Here is a 16272-nt window from a genome sequence, read left to right as displayed (position 1 = left end):
GTGAAAGTTTAAATCAGTGAATTCATTTGAACTTTAGCAAAATGAAAAAGATTAATTTCCTAATCCGCGAATTGCTATGAATTGCCATGGTCAATTATAGGGAACAGAATAACATAATAATAAATACAATAGTTAGTTTTTTTTTATTCGTAACTTTTTTTCTGAAAAATCCCATACACCTGCGGTAGATGTTACATCCATTGCTGTTAAGAAACGGGCTTTGTGTGTTTGATATGCGGTTGACATGTCATATATCTGACACTTACTTAGTGTGAGTTAATTGTAAAGCCCGTTTCTCAACAGCAATTGAAGTTAACATCTATCGCAGGTGTATGGATTTTTTAGAAAAAAAATTAAGAAAACTAACTATGCCATTCTGTTTCCTATAATGGATCTATATGCCAAAGTTAACGGAATTCAATGAAAACACGGTGTATATTACATGAATATTATATTTATACTCGTACTTATACCCACACATTAATTTAATTTTTAATGCAGTTAGAGTAACAATTTTAAATTTAAACACGAATAATGAAAAGAAAACATCTCTGGGACACGAATACTTCAAAAATAATGAAAATCTATTAAGACTGCGTCGTCCGTGCTCCCAGCTCCATCATAGGGAGACTAGCCATACTAATATTATAAATGGGAAAGTGTGCGTGTCTGTTTGTTTGTCCGTCTTTCACGGCAAAACGGAGCGACGAATTGACGTGATTTTTAGGTGGAGATAATTGAAGGGATGGAGAGTGACATAGGCTACTTTTTTTCTCTTTCTAACGCGAGCGAAACCGCGGGAAAAACCTAGTTTTGTAATAAATCTTATCGTTTATCCTACAGAGTGCACCACTTTATTTGTTTGTTTTATTCTTGATAATCATTTCGCAATATAGACGTTAAATTTTTGTGAGATATATTCAAATATTTAATGAAACTAAGGTTGTACTCCAATCGCGGAAACTGACTCGGAGAGTTAGGCACTGGTCCCACCGCGAGCTAGTAAGCTATAAGCTATCGGCTATAAAAACGTACAAAAGATATTCACTCCCGTGTAAATAAAAGAGACACGGCGATGTTTATAGTTACTCGCTCAGCGGTGAGCTATCAAAATCGCCGTGTCTCTTTTATTCGCACGGGAGTGCTTATCTTTTGTTCGTTTTTATAGCCGATAGCTCATAGCTAACTAGCTCGCGATGGGACCAGTGCCTTAAGCTCAAGATATTTCGGTCCAACGTAAAATCCGTGTTGCTGTACGGATGTGAGACATGGAAGGTCACTAAGGACATCTCGCAACGGATCCAGGCCCCGTAGCCGAATGGCATTTCTCCGACGCCAAACGAAAGCGATACGCCGCTGGCTCTGTCGCGCCAATACGCAAGCGCGATAGAGATAAATATCTACTAGCGCTTCGTTTCGTGAGCGTTTCGTGAGCGATTGTGCCATTCGGCTAGCCACCCAGGTCTTTGTCAACCGCTGTCTTCGCCGCATTCTCGAAATATACTGGCCCGAGAAAATCTCCAACACAGCTCTGTGGGAACGCTGCGGTGAGACTCCGATCAATCAGCAGATCAAACGCCGCAAATGGAACTGGATTGGCCATAGCTCGGCTGCCCTACGCAGAAATCAAGTATCTCAAATTTTTCCAAAAAATGGTTTTTTACATCATTCGATTCATTTTTTCAAAATACATATTTCAGTATTTTTTTGAAATTTTTATAATGTATATTTTTCAAAATACAGAACTTTAAAAAATTCAAGTATCTTTTTTTAAGGGGATATTCTACGCTAAAGTCAAGTATCTACCCTATTTCTATCTTGAAATAGATACTTGCAATTCATATTAGATAGCTAAGTTACTTGACTTCAGAGTTGAAATATTGATATTGATTGCGAAGTTACTTGACTTCAGCGTAGAAATATTGATATTTATGATAAGTTACTTGACTTCAGCGTAGAACTATTGATATTGATTGCGAAGTTACTTGACTTCGGCGTCTATCATTTTGTGATGATGTCAAAAGCTTGTAATTACTTATACATGTATTAATTTGGGTTTCAGGTAGAAATTGTCTTAGTATTCAAAATAACCAGATGTAAACAGTAAAAGCACGAGGAACTTGTCTTATTTAATATGTAACTTCTTTTATACAAAATACGAAAATACATATAACGAACATACTTAATAATTATTGCAGTCAATCAATCAATCCTAGTCAAATCAGCTTCTTTTTAAGAACTGTCAAAACGAATTTGAACGACTTGCTAATATGGTTTATATGAAATTGAATTGAGTGACGTCACGGTCAACTCAGTTACTTTATATATTTCTACCTGACTTATTAAGTAGAAATTGGATTTAAAAATAACTGCTGTCCATGTTTTCTCATAATTATCTGATGCTTTATTTCGTACATGGTATAAAATATTTTATTTTAACTACAGTTCCCTATTATTATAATTAAGGAAGACTATAACTTTGATTATTTTTTTCTGTCTTCGAGTATTTAGGCACCTACCTGCTTAATTAATATTGTGCGTTCCACGGGAAATCGCTTTCGAGGTTTTTTTTTTATTATTTAAATAGTCTCCTACAACGTAAGTAATTGATTAAGTTTAATGAGTATTTTTGAACTCTTCGTGACAGAAAAACCTCTTAAACCTATAATCTTAAGACAACTTGCATTCAAACACAACCAGAGCTTCTTTTCCGTGGATTACTCCAATATTAAAACCTAATTTACACAAGCATGCCATACACTAGCACTACATTAAAGGCATCTATCTAAAATGTACACATTGTATACATATACTAGCGGTCCGCCCCGGCTGCGCACGGGGCTATCATAAAAATGGTTATAGTAATTTATCCTTAAAAGATAGACAATGCTATTACGGACTTTTTCGTATGTCTATGAAAGATACACAATTTTGCCATATATATTACATTACAATATTGTTTTGATATAGCTCAAACAGTTTGGGCAGCGTTTTCGATTAAAGCTCTCAGCCAGCAGAATTTTGTCCGACTTGATTAGGAAAAATTGAAATATTTCAACCAATTCAAACAAGATCTCAACAAATTATATACCAAAACCTTTCTCAAGAATCATTTTATTCATTGGTGAAAACCGCATGAAAATCCGTTATGTAGTTTTTGTTTTAGATACAGTTAAAAATAACAAGCCTACCAAAGCTAAATGAAAACAGTTCAAGATACTTGCTTTCTTGTAGAAAAGCATTAAAATTTTCTTATCGCATTCTACGCAGAAAGCTGTTTTTGTATTTTAAAATGATTGTGCTAGTAATTTTGAAAAAAATAATTAAAGTACCCTATTAATGATATCTAGTATAATAAAGTTCGTCTGTTTTAAAGGCTATCAATTAATTAATAAGCATATAATCAGGAAAAATAAAAAAAAATCGTTTTTTCGCTCTACTGTAAAATTTGACAAAACCCAGATACTTGATTTCTGCTTAGGGCAGCCGAGCAGCTCCGAAGGGACCCCGACCACATACCGAGGCAAGCCCTAGATTGGAATCCCTAAGGAAAGCGAAAACGTGCCTGCCCTAAGCAGTCCTGGCGGCAGACGATCACTGCAGAAGCGAAGGCGATAGGGATGACCTGGAGCGAAGTAAAGCGCGAAGCTCAAAACCGTTCGGGATGGCGACGCACTGTGGACGCCTTCTGCCCCATCTAGGGGACATAGGACATTAAGTCAAGACGGTTGTACTCACGTTATTATATCGCTACTGCTGCGACATGTTTCAGGCCAATTTTGGAGGCCTCTCTTCAGGCAAGCGGCGTAATAAACTCCGTGCAGTAGCGATTATAATAACGTGAGTACCTACAACCGTAGTTTTATTAAATATCATTCGCATTGTTTGCGAATTATTGTTTGTTGCAAACAAGGTTCGTTGTGCTAAAAGACATGGTTGAGTGTAAAGTGTCCGAAGACAGCGTCAAGGGTAGGACGAACGAAGCAAATGACACGGAAAGCTGACCCCACCACCATGTGAGATTGATAGCTAGGAAGAGAGAGATTCGCATTGTTTACAAAATAAATATTATACACGTTAAATTTTCGTGAGACATCCATACTTACTAATATTATAAATGGGAAAGTGTGTGTGTCTGTTTGTTTGTCCATCTTTCACGGCAAAACGGAGCTACGAATTGCCGTGATTTTTTAAGTGGAGATAGTTGAAGGGATGGAGAGTGACATAGGCTACTTTGTCTCTTTCTAACGCGAGCGAAGCCGCGGGCAAAAGCTAGTATTCAAATAATTAATGAATTTAAGGTTGTACTCACGTTATTATATATCGTTATTGCTGCGACATGTATTGCGGCAATAGCGATATAGTCGATTTGTCCAGTTTTTGAGTTAAGTAAATAATAACTATTTATAAAAGAAGAAACTGACTGACTGACTGATATCAACGCACAGCCGCAACCGCTGGTCCTAAAGATTCCAAATTTGGCACGTAGGTTCCTTAAAAGGTGTAGAGGAGCATTTAGAAAGAATTTTTCAAAATTCACCTCCTAAGGGGGTGAAATAGGGGTCCAAATTTTGTGTGGGAAAATAAAAGCCCCGGGAAAAAGCTAGTAATAACTATAAGACAAATAAAACTATGTAACAAAGACTAAATAGTAGGGATTTGTAAGACAAAAACATAAAATAATACTTATTTGTACATAAAGTATTTAATTTGTTTTTTTTTAGAAAACTCAATCCCCCAATGTGGGCCCCAGTGGATATACGATGGTCTCTTAAGTATATAAAATATTAAGTATAATTTAGATATCCCAAGACTAAAACGTGACCGAAAAGCACGTCAAAAAAAACATAATAAGTATAATCTCTAGGGTTATTATTTATTCAAAGACAACCGAGCGTTATTCCAATGTCACTGTATTACTAAAATGTCTCTCAATTACTAGAGTTTGCTCAATACACAGATGTCATATATACCATAGATCAAGCAAACGTATCTACTTAGCGTGTCAAATGAACTCAGTGAAATCCACTGAGTTGTCCGTCTTTAATCGCAGCTTGCAGCTTTCGGGCGTCAATTTTTGTAAGTTGAAGTCAATCAAAACATAAAAAATGCCTCGTTACGTGATATTCAATTGCAACAACACAAAAATTATGAACAATCAAGAGCCTGAGACATATTTAAAATTACAATACAGGCAAGAAACAACTTCAGTACAAGATTTGACACGCTCGGCCCCTATACAAATAGATGATCTGTTTCTTCTATCTAAATAAAGTTCTGTGGCTCAATATCTCTCTACAATTTATACGAATCCCTTTATTGGGAGTAATTTTATCGCGCAGTAATCTTACAGAAATCTTGAATAAAACAACTACCGTTGTAAACCACAACCTGGTAGATGGAATGTTTATTTTATAGTAAGCTCACATTCGCGTCATTGGGTAATTACAGACTTTTAGCATTTTTTTTATTTATTTTAATCTGTAATATTACTTGTTGATCAAGGAGCGACCGGTCTTGCTCAGTCGGTAGTGATAGTGACCCTGCCTACTAAGCCGCGGTCCTGGGTTCGAATCCCGGTAAGGGCATTTATTTGTGTGATGAGCACAGATATTTGTTCCTGAGTCATGGATGTTTTCTATGTATATAAGTATGTATTTATCTATTTAAGTATGTATATCGTCGCTTGGCACCCATAGTATAAGCCTTGCTTAGTTTGGGGCTAAGTTGATCTGTGTCAGGTGTTCCCAATATAAAAAACCGGCCAAGAGCGTGTCGGGCCACGCTCAGTGTAGGGTTCCGTAGTTTTCCGTATTTTTCTCAAAAACTACTGAACCTATCAAGTTCAAAACAATTTTCCTAGAAAGTCTTTATAAAGTTCTACTTTTGTGATTTTTTTCATATTTTTTAAACATATGGTTCAAAAGTTAGAGGGGGGGACGCACTTTTTTTCCTTTAGGAGCGATTATTTCCGAAAATATTAATATTATCAAAAAACGATCTTAGTAAACCCTTATTCATTTTTAAATACCTATCCAACAATATATCACACGTTGGGGTTGGAATGAAAAAAATATCAGCCCCATTTTACATGTAGGGGGGGTACGCTAATAAAACATTTTTTTCCATTTTTTATTTTTGCACTTTGTTGGCGTGATTGATATACATATTGGTACCAAATTTCAGCTTTCTAGTGCTAACGGTTACTGAGATTATCCGCGGACGGACGGACGGACGGACGGACGGACGGACGGACGGACGGACGGACGGACGGACGGACAGACAGACATGGCGAAACTATAAGGGTTCCTAGTTGACTACGGAACCCTAAAAAGGAGCGTCAGTGACAAAGCACTGAGATCTTTTACAGCCTTGTCAAATTAAAGCGAAAATTGGAAAGCAGCGAAAGTAATTCCAGTAGTTTTGTAACGTGTTTACTTCAAAGTGGTGTCCATATATATTTAAAAATATTTTTCACGTGTTAAGTCGATATAACGTCCGACATGTTTCGATCCATTTCCGAGGATCTTTCTCAAGAGTCTTTGTTCATATATAATACCAAAAATGAATTTAGCGTGATTGAATACGAAAAAAAAGAAAACCAAACGTCCTAGTAGCTCATGATAAAAATGTTGGGTGTCATCTATATAAATTGGTACCTGTTACACCTTGTACTTATACTGTCTAAAAGTCCTTGAGGGTAGCGGCTGTGCTTGGGAAGTAGAGAGCGGTTCAAGGTCACTTGTCTTCCGATTTTTGCTGATACTTCGAAACTATGAACGAGTAGCATCATACATCCGATAAAAGTTTCTACATAAAATTGTCTACCTATAATTTAGGTCCCATTTATTACAACGTTGACATTTAATAGGAGTATATTATGTAATGAAATTAAATGAAAACGAAATAAAATGAAATGAAAATCGTTTATTGAGGCAAAAAAACGGTTAAAATTGTGGTTCCCAAACTAGGCCGAGCCTGTATCTTAGGAGCCATGTTATGGGATTTTTTTTTTATTTGCTTGTGGGCGTTTGACGAGCCTTGGCAAAGTTTTTTCCACGTTTTCACATGAAGCAGCCAAAGACAAGCATGAATCCTGGGTAATAAATGCACTTCTCTCTAATGGATTTATCCTACAGCGACATTTGAATTAGTCCCCGAGTCAACAATTTATTTTCTCATTCTGTGTGTAGTGGGTTTCACGTTCATTCATTTATTACAATTTTATTGCACGGCTGAAGGAAAATGTACAAATGGCGGACTTATTTTATTCATCACTAGCTTTTACCCGCGGCTTCGCCCGCGTAATAAAAGTATTCATTAAGATTTTCATTTGGATCCTTAGGTTTCTCTGTAGGTATATTTATCTGCGATTATTTCGATTGCACATAATACTTTTGCTTGCAATGATTGTAGAAATATTACACATCGACCACAGCGTAGGTAATTCTATATACGCTGGGGAAACCTTTATAAACATCCCACATAGCCCGTATTTCGACACTATGATCGGTGGGTAAAAAGTACTTTTTTCTATTATCCCTTACAATTTTTTACATTTTGCTTATACTTATCGCAAACGTAATCTTCAAGCAAGCAAACAACGATCGTCTTAGAGCACATTGATTGTAAGAGACCGCGGACCGATTATCCGTATCTAACGATACCCATATTATCCGAATCCGTATCCGTATCCGTATCCGTATCCGTATCCGTATCCGTATCCCTATATCCCTATCCCTATCCCTATCCCTATCGCTATCGCTATCGCTATCGGTATCGCTATCGCTATCGCTATGGCTATCGCTATCCCTATCGCTATACCTATCGCTATCCCTATCGCTATCCCTATCGCTATCCCTATCGCTATCCCTATCGCTATCCCTATCGCTATCCGCATCCGTATCCCTATCCCTATCGCTATCGCTAACGCTATCGCTAACGCTATCGCTATCGCTATCCCTATCGCTATCCCTATCGCTATCCCTATCGCTATCCCTATCGCTATCGCTATCCCTATCGCTATCCCTATCCCTTATTAAGGTAACACTTTAAGTTCTCGCGCTTTGTACACATATTTAAAGTCACATACAGGTCGAACGCGATTAATTAACATTATTTTTATCTTTTTTCCCAACGTTTCGTCCAGATTGCACTGGCCGTGGTCGCGGAAGACTGACGTCCCAGCAAAATGTCACCGGAGATGTAAACAACACAAAACTACCCGATATTAATTTATATAAATGTTCGGGGTAGACAAATAAATATAATCTACCCGCTTTTAGTTAATGTTTATTTCCCACCGCACGACACACAAAAAAAAAAAAAAAAGGTAAAAATTATGTTAATTAATCGCGTTCGACCTTATCAAGATGTTTAATGATTTTTTATCAAGTGCTAAAATATAAAGTTTCATGGTTTTATCTTTTAAAATTAAGAAATCCCATACAAACTTTCAACCTCTTTTTCAACCCCTTCATCCCTTTTTTTCGAAATAAAAAGTAGCCTATGTTCTGTCTCAGGGTCTAAAGATTGTCTGTTCCAAATTTCATCAAAATCGGTTGCGTGGTTTAAGCGAGAAAGCGTAACAGACAGACAGACAGACAGACAGACAGACAGACAGACAGACAGAGTTACTTTCGCATTTATAATATTAGTATGGATGGATATTAGTACCGTTACCGTTACCGTTAAGTGACTACACCAGCCAGCAGTTCTGCAGCAAGGACTCGGAGGCGACGGCCACGAAAGGGAGGAAGGGACAGGGGGGTGCATCGAGCCTGCTCGGATGCACGCGCACGCATGACCCAGGTAGTCGATCAGAGGCGTATGATGCAGGACGCTAACAACCTCCGTCCAGACGAGCCTGTGTCAAACCAGGACGAGCATCCGGGCTTGCTCGAGCTCTCCTACCGTCTTCTGCCGCCCCTGCATGGGCAGCGGACCCTCCTGCCCGAGACACCGGTGAGCCAATGATACGGGTGGGGAGTGTAGGGCTTGTGCAGTCAATGGGAATGGGAGTGACGGGAGTAGAAGAACCAGACCGAATACCAGCATCGTGCCCAGTGTGAAGGAAGATAGATAAATACTTGTGTAAATATGTACGAAAGGATAGTGACTGCGATTGAGTTGCGTTCATTGCTTTAAATAGTAGTATAATAAGTATAGCCAGTTTTAATTTTCACGTGAAACGATCAATCGCTACCAATTTTGCTATCGCTAGGTTCGTAGCCATCATCATCAGATATCATATGTATGTACTTTCGATTCACTAGAAATGTTGTTATCGCTAGGTTCGTAGCCATCATCATCAGATATCATAATATGTAAGTACTTTTCGTTTCACTAGAAATTTTGTCATCGCTAGGTTTGTAGCCATCGTCATCAGATATCATCATATCAACTTTTCGATTGACTTGTCTTCAAGGAGTATTTTAAGATGAGGATTTTCTTAGTGTCTTTAATGTCACTATGCAGTCCTTGTGAGGTCCTTAACTATGAGGGTGCGACATCAAGCTGTCTTGTGCCTTTTCCGCGCTCTTACGCGACATCGTCGAACTCGCTTGCGCGTGTCTTCGGCGCATGTTAGATAGGTTATCCATATCGTCGGTGATCCTTGTCTATGATATCCTGAAGTACTTCCCACAGTAGTTATTTTATTCCAAAGAGGTGCGCTGCATGTTGATTAATTGAGAATTTGGAAGTAGGTAATAGAGAAAAGTTCAATGGAGGAAAATCTCTTGTCACTTCGTACTAAGTGTATGTATTTACTTTAGACACTTATATATAATAGACAAAACAAACACAATAAAAAAAACAAAATATTTGTACTTCAAACATCCAGCACTGCACATTAAACAGTAGGTATCAATAGTCACCATAGCACTCAACACCGTAATTATATAAGGTTAAGGTTCATTGCACTTATTTCTTACGTTTCAACTGAATTTCAGTACTGCACTTAGCACAACACTGACACTTTTAGAAGAAGAAAGGAACAACGTAGAACGTGGTTATCACTTTTTTTATATAGAACACTACCACTTTAATAGTAAATACTTATAAATTGGATCAGACAGTTTCATTGTCAGTCATAAGTCTGCTTTGGTGGTTAACATGCCAAAGACAAATATTCTTTTCTTGTTTCGGCAGCTAATCGTGTAACTTCAATTTATGTGTAAATCTTGATGACTCTCGCTTCACACGGTTGCAAGTTGCAATTCATGTCATAATACTCTAAAAATAATTTCAAAGTGCGTTTTTATGTTGAGGTATTCTAAGTGTCTACCATATTATTGTGTAGGTGTTGCATTCTTCTTCTGCGCCATGGTAAAAGGTAAAAGTCAAACGTCGCAGGTCTACCGTTGCATCTTTCTGGCGTGGCGTGTACTTGTTTGATGGACGCGTGGTGATCGGTAACCCGATTTCAGCGAAGCAAGAATTTTGTAGACAAGGGACAATAGCGCAGACAAGCCAACGAAGGGTCCAAATTCGTAGAGTTGTATTTGATACATTGCCAGGCCCCTTGTTTGCCAGATGTTGTGGCGAGTATTTTTTTTTACAAAACATTTGGTTTTTGTTTTATGGTCGGCAGTTATTGTACCAGGAAATGTGTTGTTATTGGTCGACGGGACAAGTTCACAATACGCTTTTAATTGTATTCATCTTTGGAATGTCGCTAAGTTTTTATAAACAAAAATGTATCCATAAATATTGCCGCAACAGCGTGGCGTCAACGTTTGGTCGGCAGATGTCATTAACTGGTGTTCAATTTTATTTCCTTTATATTGATTGCCACATTTCTTTGCCAAAGATAACCCGGGCTAAACACAAACCAATTAATCATAACTGTACAACAAATCGAGACAATTACTAGCTCATATTTGATGAACATAGTATGCAATTCATAAGTAATAGTATAGGGCTTGTGCCGTCGCTAAGTTAACATACATACATAGGTTCAAACTTATAGATATTTGTCGTATGTCCGTTGTTGTAAGGTCGTTCGGACGAAGTTTCTATTAACACCTTGTCTGATCTGTGCGCGAAGAGTAACCTAAGGGCTAATGGTCCCAGGCACGCCCTGTGTATTCTATAGGCATAATTAAGTGATATGGCTAGGGATAATAAGAAAAACTAGATTTGTTCTCTGTTCACAAAAAAACAGGATTATGGCGATTACAAGGCAACCTAGCGAGGGCCTGGTCTACCTGGACCATAAGTAATTTATTTATCCATTGAATCAATGCCGACCATGCAAAATATAAGCAAACAAGGAAACATAGAACGGCCCTTAGCTTTTACTTCCTCTGTCGTTAATCAATCAATCAATATCATTTACTGCAAACCATGGTATTACATTACAGGTGCCACAATATGAAGGAGGTCGCATGGCACCCCGGTAGGCCATGGCAATATTGGCTATTTATTATACATTAATTATATACCAAATGATATCTAGTTTGTTCCTAAATTTGCTATAACTACACTGGCTACACACATTATTACATTGTAACATTCTAAGTTTAGAAATTGTATTTAATTTCGATGTAGATCGTCCTGCCTGAATTCTTTTTCTAATAACACGGATTTGAGTTTGTTGGCGAAGATATTATTTTTCTGTATTGACTTTATTTCATTAGATAACTTATTGTTCCATTAGGTAACGTATTGCTAATTAGGCCAATTAAAGGTCCCACTGTTCACCTAAATGTGGTTGCAGGACTTCGAGTTGAACATAATATACGTATACATGATAACGCACTTAGCAACCCATTGAGATGGCAGCTCACTGGGTTACATTTACGAACCTACCTACAGTTCAGCTACCTATTATGTCCTAAAATGATGATGATGAGGTATATAATTGAAATAAATTATGTATTTAATCAGCCTCGTTACCTACTTCAACTTATACGTGCTAAAAGCCTACGCTGTCTCTCAGGTTGCTGTATGTAGGCTGTAGATTAAAGCTGGCTAAATTAAAGTCTCACTACTAGAACTAATGATTTGAATTGTCGTACTAAAGTAAAATCCATAATCCTACGGACCAAATTGACAAGTAAGTGTGAACAAATGTTGCCACAGTTTGGCCAGTGTCGTTCTCATCGATATTAAAATTATTATTATTATATTCTGTCAAACAAGTCTGTCAGTAAATAAGAACTAAGAAAACTATAGGTATCCTTTTCTCTAGCATCCTAAAGAAAAGGATGCATATAGTTTTCTTTGTTCTTATTTACTGACAGACTTGGTTGACAGAGTATACATCGTAGATTTAAGGTGCACCCAGACGGGACAATGAAATTGCCAATTTGATCGGCTAATCAATATACCAACTTTTTCTGTGATTTTGACAGATCAAAAGGTCTGTAGACCCCTAATTAGAGATATTTTTATTTATTTCAAAGCAGCAATAATATTATACGAAAATTATATAGATATTTATGATATACTTGCCATAGCGTGACGGATACTTTATTTTCGTCGGACACAGTATTTTATTTTTTACCTACAGGCTAGGAAACCTTTTTTATGTTTCAAAACTAGTGGGTAAAAACGCATGGTATCCATCCACTACCTCGAAGATACATAGAACAAACCAAAATGTGTACCTCTTATTTGAAACTAATATACTTATTTTCGATTTAAACTTGTCTGATGTATGTACTTAAAAACTTGTCGATATATTGTTATCGACATAGACCCTTCACTATTTTTATTTTGCTGTTCCTGGTATCATTTTACCTGTCAGTAATTTGTCAATTTAGTCCGTAGGATTATGGATTTTACTTTAAGAACCAACTCTGGCTAGATATAAAAATGAAGCGAACAGGAAAAGCGTCGTTACAGGATCACGCGTCACGCGTAATACATCCTAATCAATCGCTTAAATACTAGGTATACCTATATAGAGTTATTAGGCATGGGCCCTGGGACACTGGTTTTAGTGCACCTAGGATGTTGATGCCTGTAACACAGATGGAACGAGCTCACCAATTTGGCCATTGTAGAGGCGGAGCTGACCGCAGTCACTGCGCATCGGCGTTGGATCGAAGGCGCCGCGGCGCCGCCGCGCTAGCGCAGGATGATGATGGAGACGAAAACCACACGCACTTGATTTAATTCGTTACTAGTAACATATTGCACTATTACGGGTATTCTTTATCACTATCCCGAGAAAATACAAACACGAATTATTACAAAACGTTAAGGAACTTGGACCGTCGGTCGGTCAGTTTGCCTGCGGCGTTATCGCGGGCTCTCTTTTGTTCTGGCGGCCGGGATTTTACAGCCTTTAAGGGACAAGGATGCGTCCGTCCTCGACGGCGTGTCGAACGGAACTCTTTATAATATTAGTATGGATATTAGTATGGATTATTTTAAGTTGATAATGAAAACCAAGTGCGGGTAGTTCGAAAAACTCGCGCGGCTGTCAGAAAGTGTTGAAAGCTAGTATTCTACGAGACCACAGGGACAACGCAGTCCCTGCAACGTTGGAAGTCAGTTTAATATGTAGTTATACGCGATTAAGTCGCGATTTAAAAATTAAAATTTTGGAAAAACCCCCGACCGCGACATAGTAGACCGATTTTCATGAAACATGGCTAAGAACACTCTCGACTAACTCAGCTTTCAGACATAAAAAACGAAATCTAAATCGGTTCATCCGTTCGGGAGCTACGATGCCACAGACAGACACACACACAGATAGATGGCATGGCATGGCAGTCTATGCACTGTGATTACATATGTTACTTTAACAGTAACTCTCTACAATGATTGATCCTCTTTGGTAGTAGCTTTATTTTAGTCTAGAAATAAAGTGAAAATTGATATCAATTTTTTATACGCATCGTCAGAGCATAGATAATTTTAGCCCGTGTCAGATGTCAAAGGTAATTAGTAACACAGTGTCTCAAAGATCGGCCGTTTCTAAGTATTTCTCAGTGTTCTCATTTAGCTTTTAATTAATTTAAGTATTTCATCTCATCGGAAGACCAGCGCTGGAAGTCGCCAGCAATATGCTGAGATGAGACCATTTCGTGGCACTTTTCTCTCTTAGCCGTTTGTGTGGATGTATGATTATTTGTGTGTCGGTAATTTTTGTGTAAGTATATATTATTGTTATCGTCGTTGTTAAGTGCTTACGAATAAAAATATTTCTATTTTATTCTATTCTATTTATTTGTTTTTGAAACTAGTGCCTACACAAATTATCAGGAATAGTGCCCAAGCCCTCCTGAGCCCTTGCAATATGCCGGGATAATGCGTTATCGGTAAGATAATCATTTATTTATTTTTGAAAGTTGAATATTTTGATCTTGTTTCAGTAAATAATAAATAAATATTATATGACATTTTTACACAGATTATAATATATCATATTTATAATTTATATGTAGTAGTCTACTACATGGTGGCCGAGCCGGGAATCTATAATTACCAGTGGGCCCTGTCGTTTTTTCTTTCGTGTATGATATCTATTTAAATTTAAAATAGGATCAATTAAAATTTGCTGACGTGGCTATATACAAACTTTTTGAGAACCGCTGAGCTAATATTTGCCCGTGTCACCTGTCAAAGGTAATTAGTAACAGGATGGCAAAGGTCAGCCATTTCTTTCTTGCTGACGCAGGCACTTAGGCCTATCCGAAGTTACAATCGCTGACGCTACGTGGCGGTCAAAATGCAGTCTGGCTCTGTCGCGCCACTACAAGAGAGAGAGAGCTAGCTATGATGTGTAAGCGATTGTGACTGGCTATGGCTAGGTATCTTGGTAATTATCTTAAGTAATTTCTTTTTCGTTCATTTGATCTTGTAATTACGTCTAAATTTGTTATATTCTCAGAACCTACTTATACGATGCGAGCTATGCATTGCGAGTTTCGTTAAGAGGATACGGTAGCGAAAATGCTAAAATGGAAAGGAGCCCCCCTTTCAACTTGGGAATTTTAGTTAAATATACAAGTGTTATTAACTAGATTTATCGAAAAAAAATTGTCCATTAAGAACAACTCAGTCAAAAGATATTTCAAAAAAATCTTTAAAATCGAGGTTCCGCTCTCGACTCTTTCCTCCTTTAAAACTTAATCAATCGGAACGAAATTTGAGAATCTGAATTACAATTAAATAATCTATGTCGGACCGTTTAGTTTTTTTTGTTAATTGTTACCAATCTTGAGTATCACACCTTTTTTTGCGCCACAATGAAAAAAGCCGTTTTTGGAAATTTTTGATTGGCTCTAGAATCTTTAAAAAGCAGAATATCAAAAAAATCTAAACGGTTCGATACAGATAAAAATAATAACAATATGTGTTGAAAAAATCATTGCTCTATCTTCAAAAACCAGGGAGGAAATAGTCGAGAGCGTTTGTATGGAGAATTGACCCCTACCGTATCGTCTTAAAGTATTTGATTGGCGTTCTGATTTCAAATTACATTGATTGTATGTATGTAACAACAATCCGCAATGAAACTAAAATTGCTTGCTAGTTCGCGCGCCGTCCGAATGAGCCCTTGTGTTTCTAGCGTCACAATATGTTTTAGAATATCAAAGCGCCATCTTAAGTTCCAATATTAGTTAGATTAGTCGATTTTTTTCTTAGATTTTGTTTGTATTTTACGGATATATATTATCTTTGGTGGTATTTTTATTTTCATAAGGAAACGCAAAAAGTTCTGAGCTTCAACCCACTCGCGTGAGTCATCCTTAATACTGACTATGGCTATGAAGATCCAACAGCTACTATTAATTACAATGTAACGCTAATGACTAAGTTGAAGAGATGAAAAGCCAACTAAAGGATCACACTTATAGATACCATACATACATACATTCAAGTATCACTCAAATGAAAAGCGTCAACGCACGGACACAAAAACATTAACGTAAGAACGTGTTGAACGTAAGAGTTTTGACGACCGGTCTGGCTCAGTCGGTAGTGACCCTGCCTGCTGAGCCGCGGTCCTGGGTTCGAATCCCGGTAAGGGCATTTATTTGTATAATGAGTATGTATATCGTCGCTTAGTACCCATAGTACAAGTTTAGCTTAGTTTGGGGCTAAGTTGATATGTGTAAGGTGTCCCCAATATTTATTATTTTATTATATTAACTACATACATAAAATCACGCCTGTATTCCACAAAGGTGTAGGCAGAGTACATGAACTACTCAAGTTTCAGTGCCACTCTTGGCGAAAAGAGGTTGAAAGAAAACGAAATTGTGACTTTTCAGTGACAGGTTGCCAGCCTCTCGCCTACACCACAAT

The 16272-nt window shown here is 37.5% G+C and overlaps 1 protein-coding gene across 1 annotated transcript in view; it reads left to right on the top strand.

Annotated features, from left to right (window-relative positions):
* The window catches only part of LOC125230967 (neuropeptide CCHamide-1 receptor-like), a 380354-nt gene that overhangs the window by 233912 nt on the left and 130170 nt on the right, over positions 1 to 16272 (top strand). The gene's annotated exons all lie outside the window — the stretch shown is intronic.

The sequence above is a fragment of the Leguminivora glycinivorella genome, chromosome 11 (assembly GCF_023078275.1).
Source record: "Leguminivora glycinivorella isolate SPB_JAAS2020 chromosome 11, LegGlyc_1.1, whole genome shotgun sequence".
Classification (NCBI taxonomy): Eukaryota; Metazoa; Arthropoda; class Insecta; order Lepidoptera; family Tortricidae; genus Leguminivora; species Leguminivora glycinivorella.
Note: the sequence above shows the minus strand (reverse complement) of the source record. Positions and strands in the feature narration are given on the sequence as shown.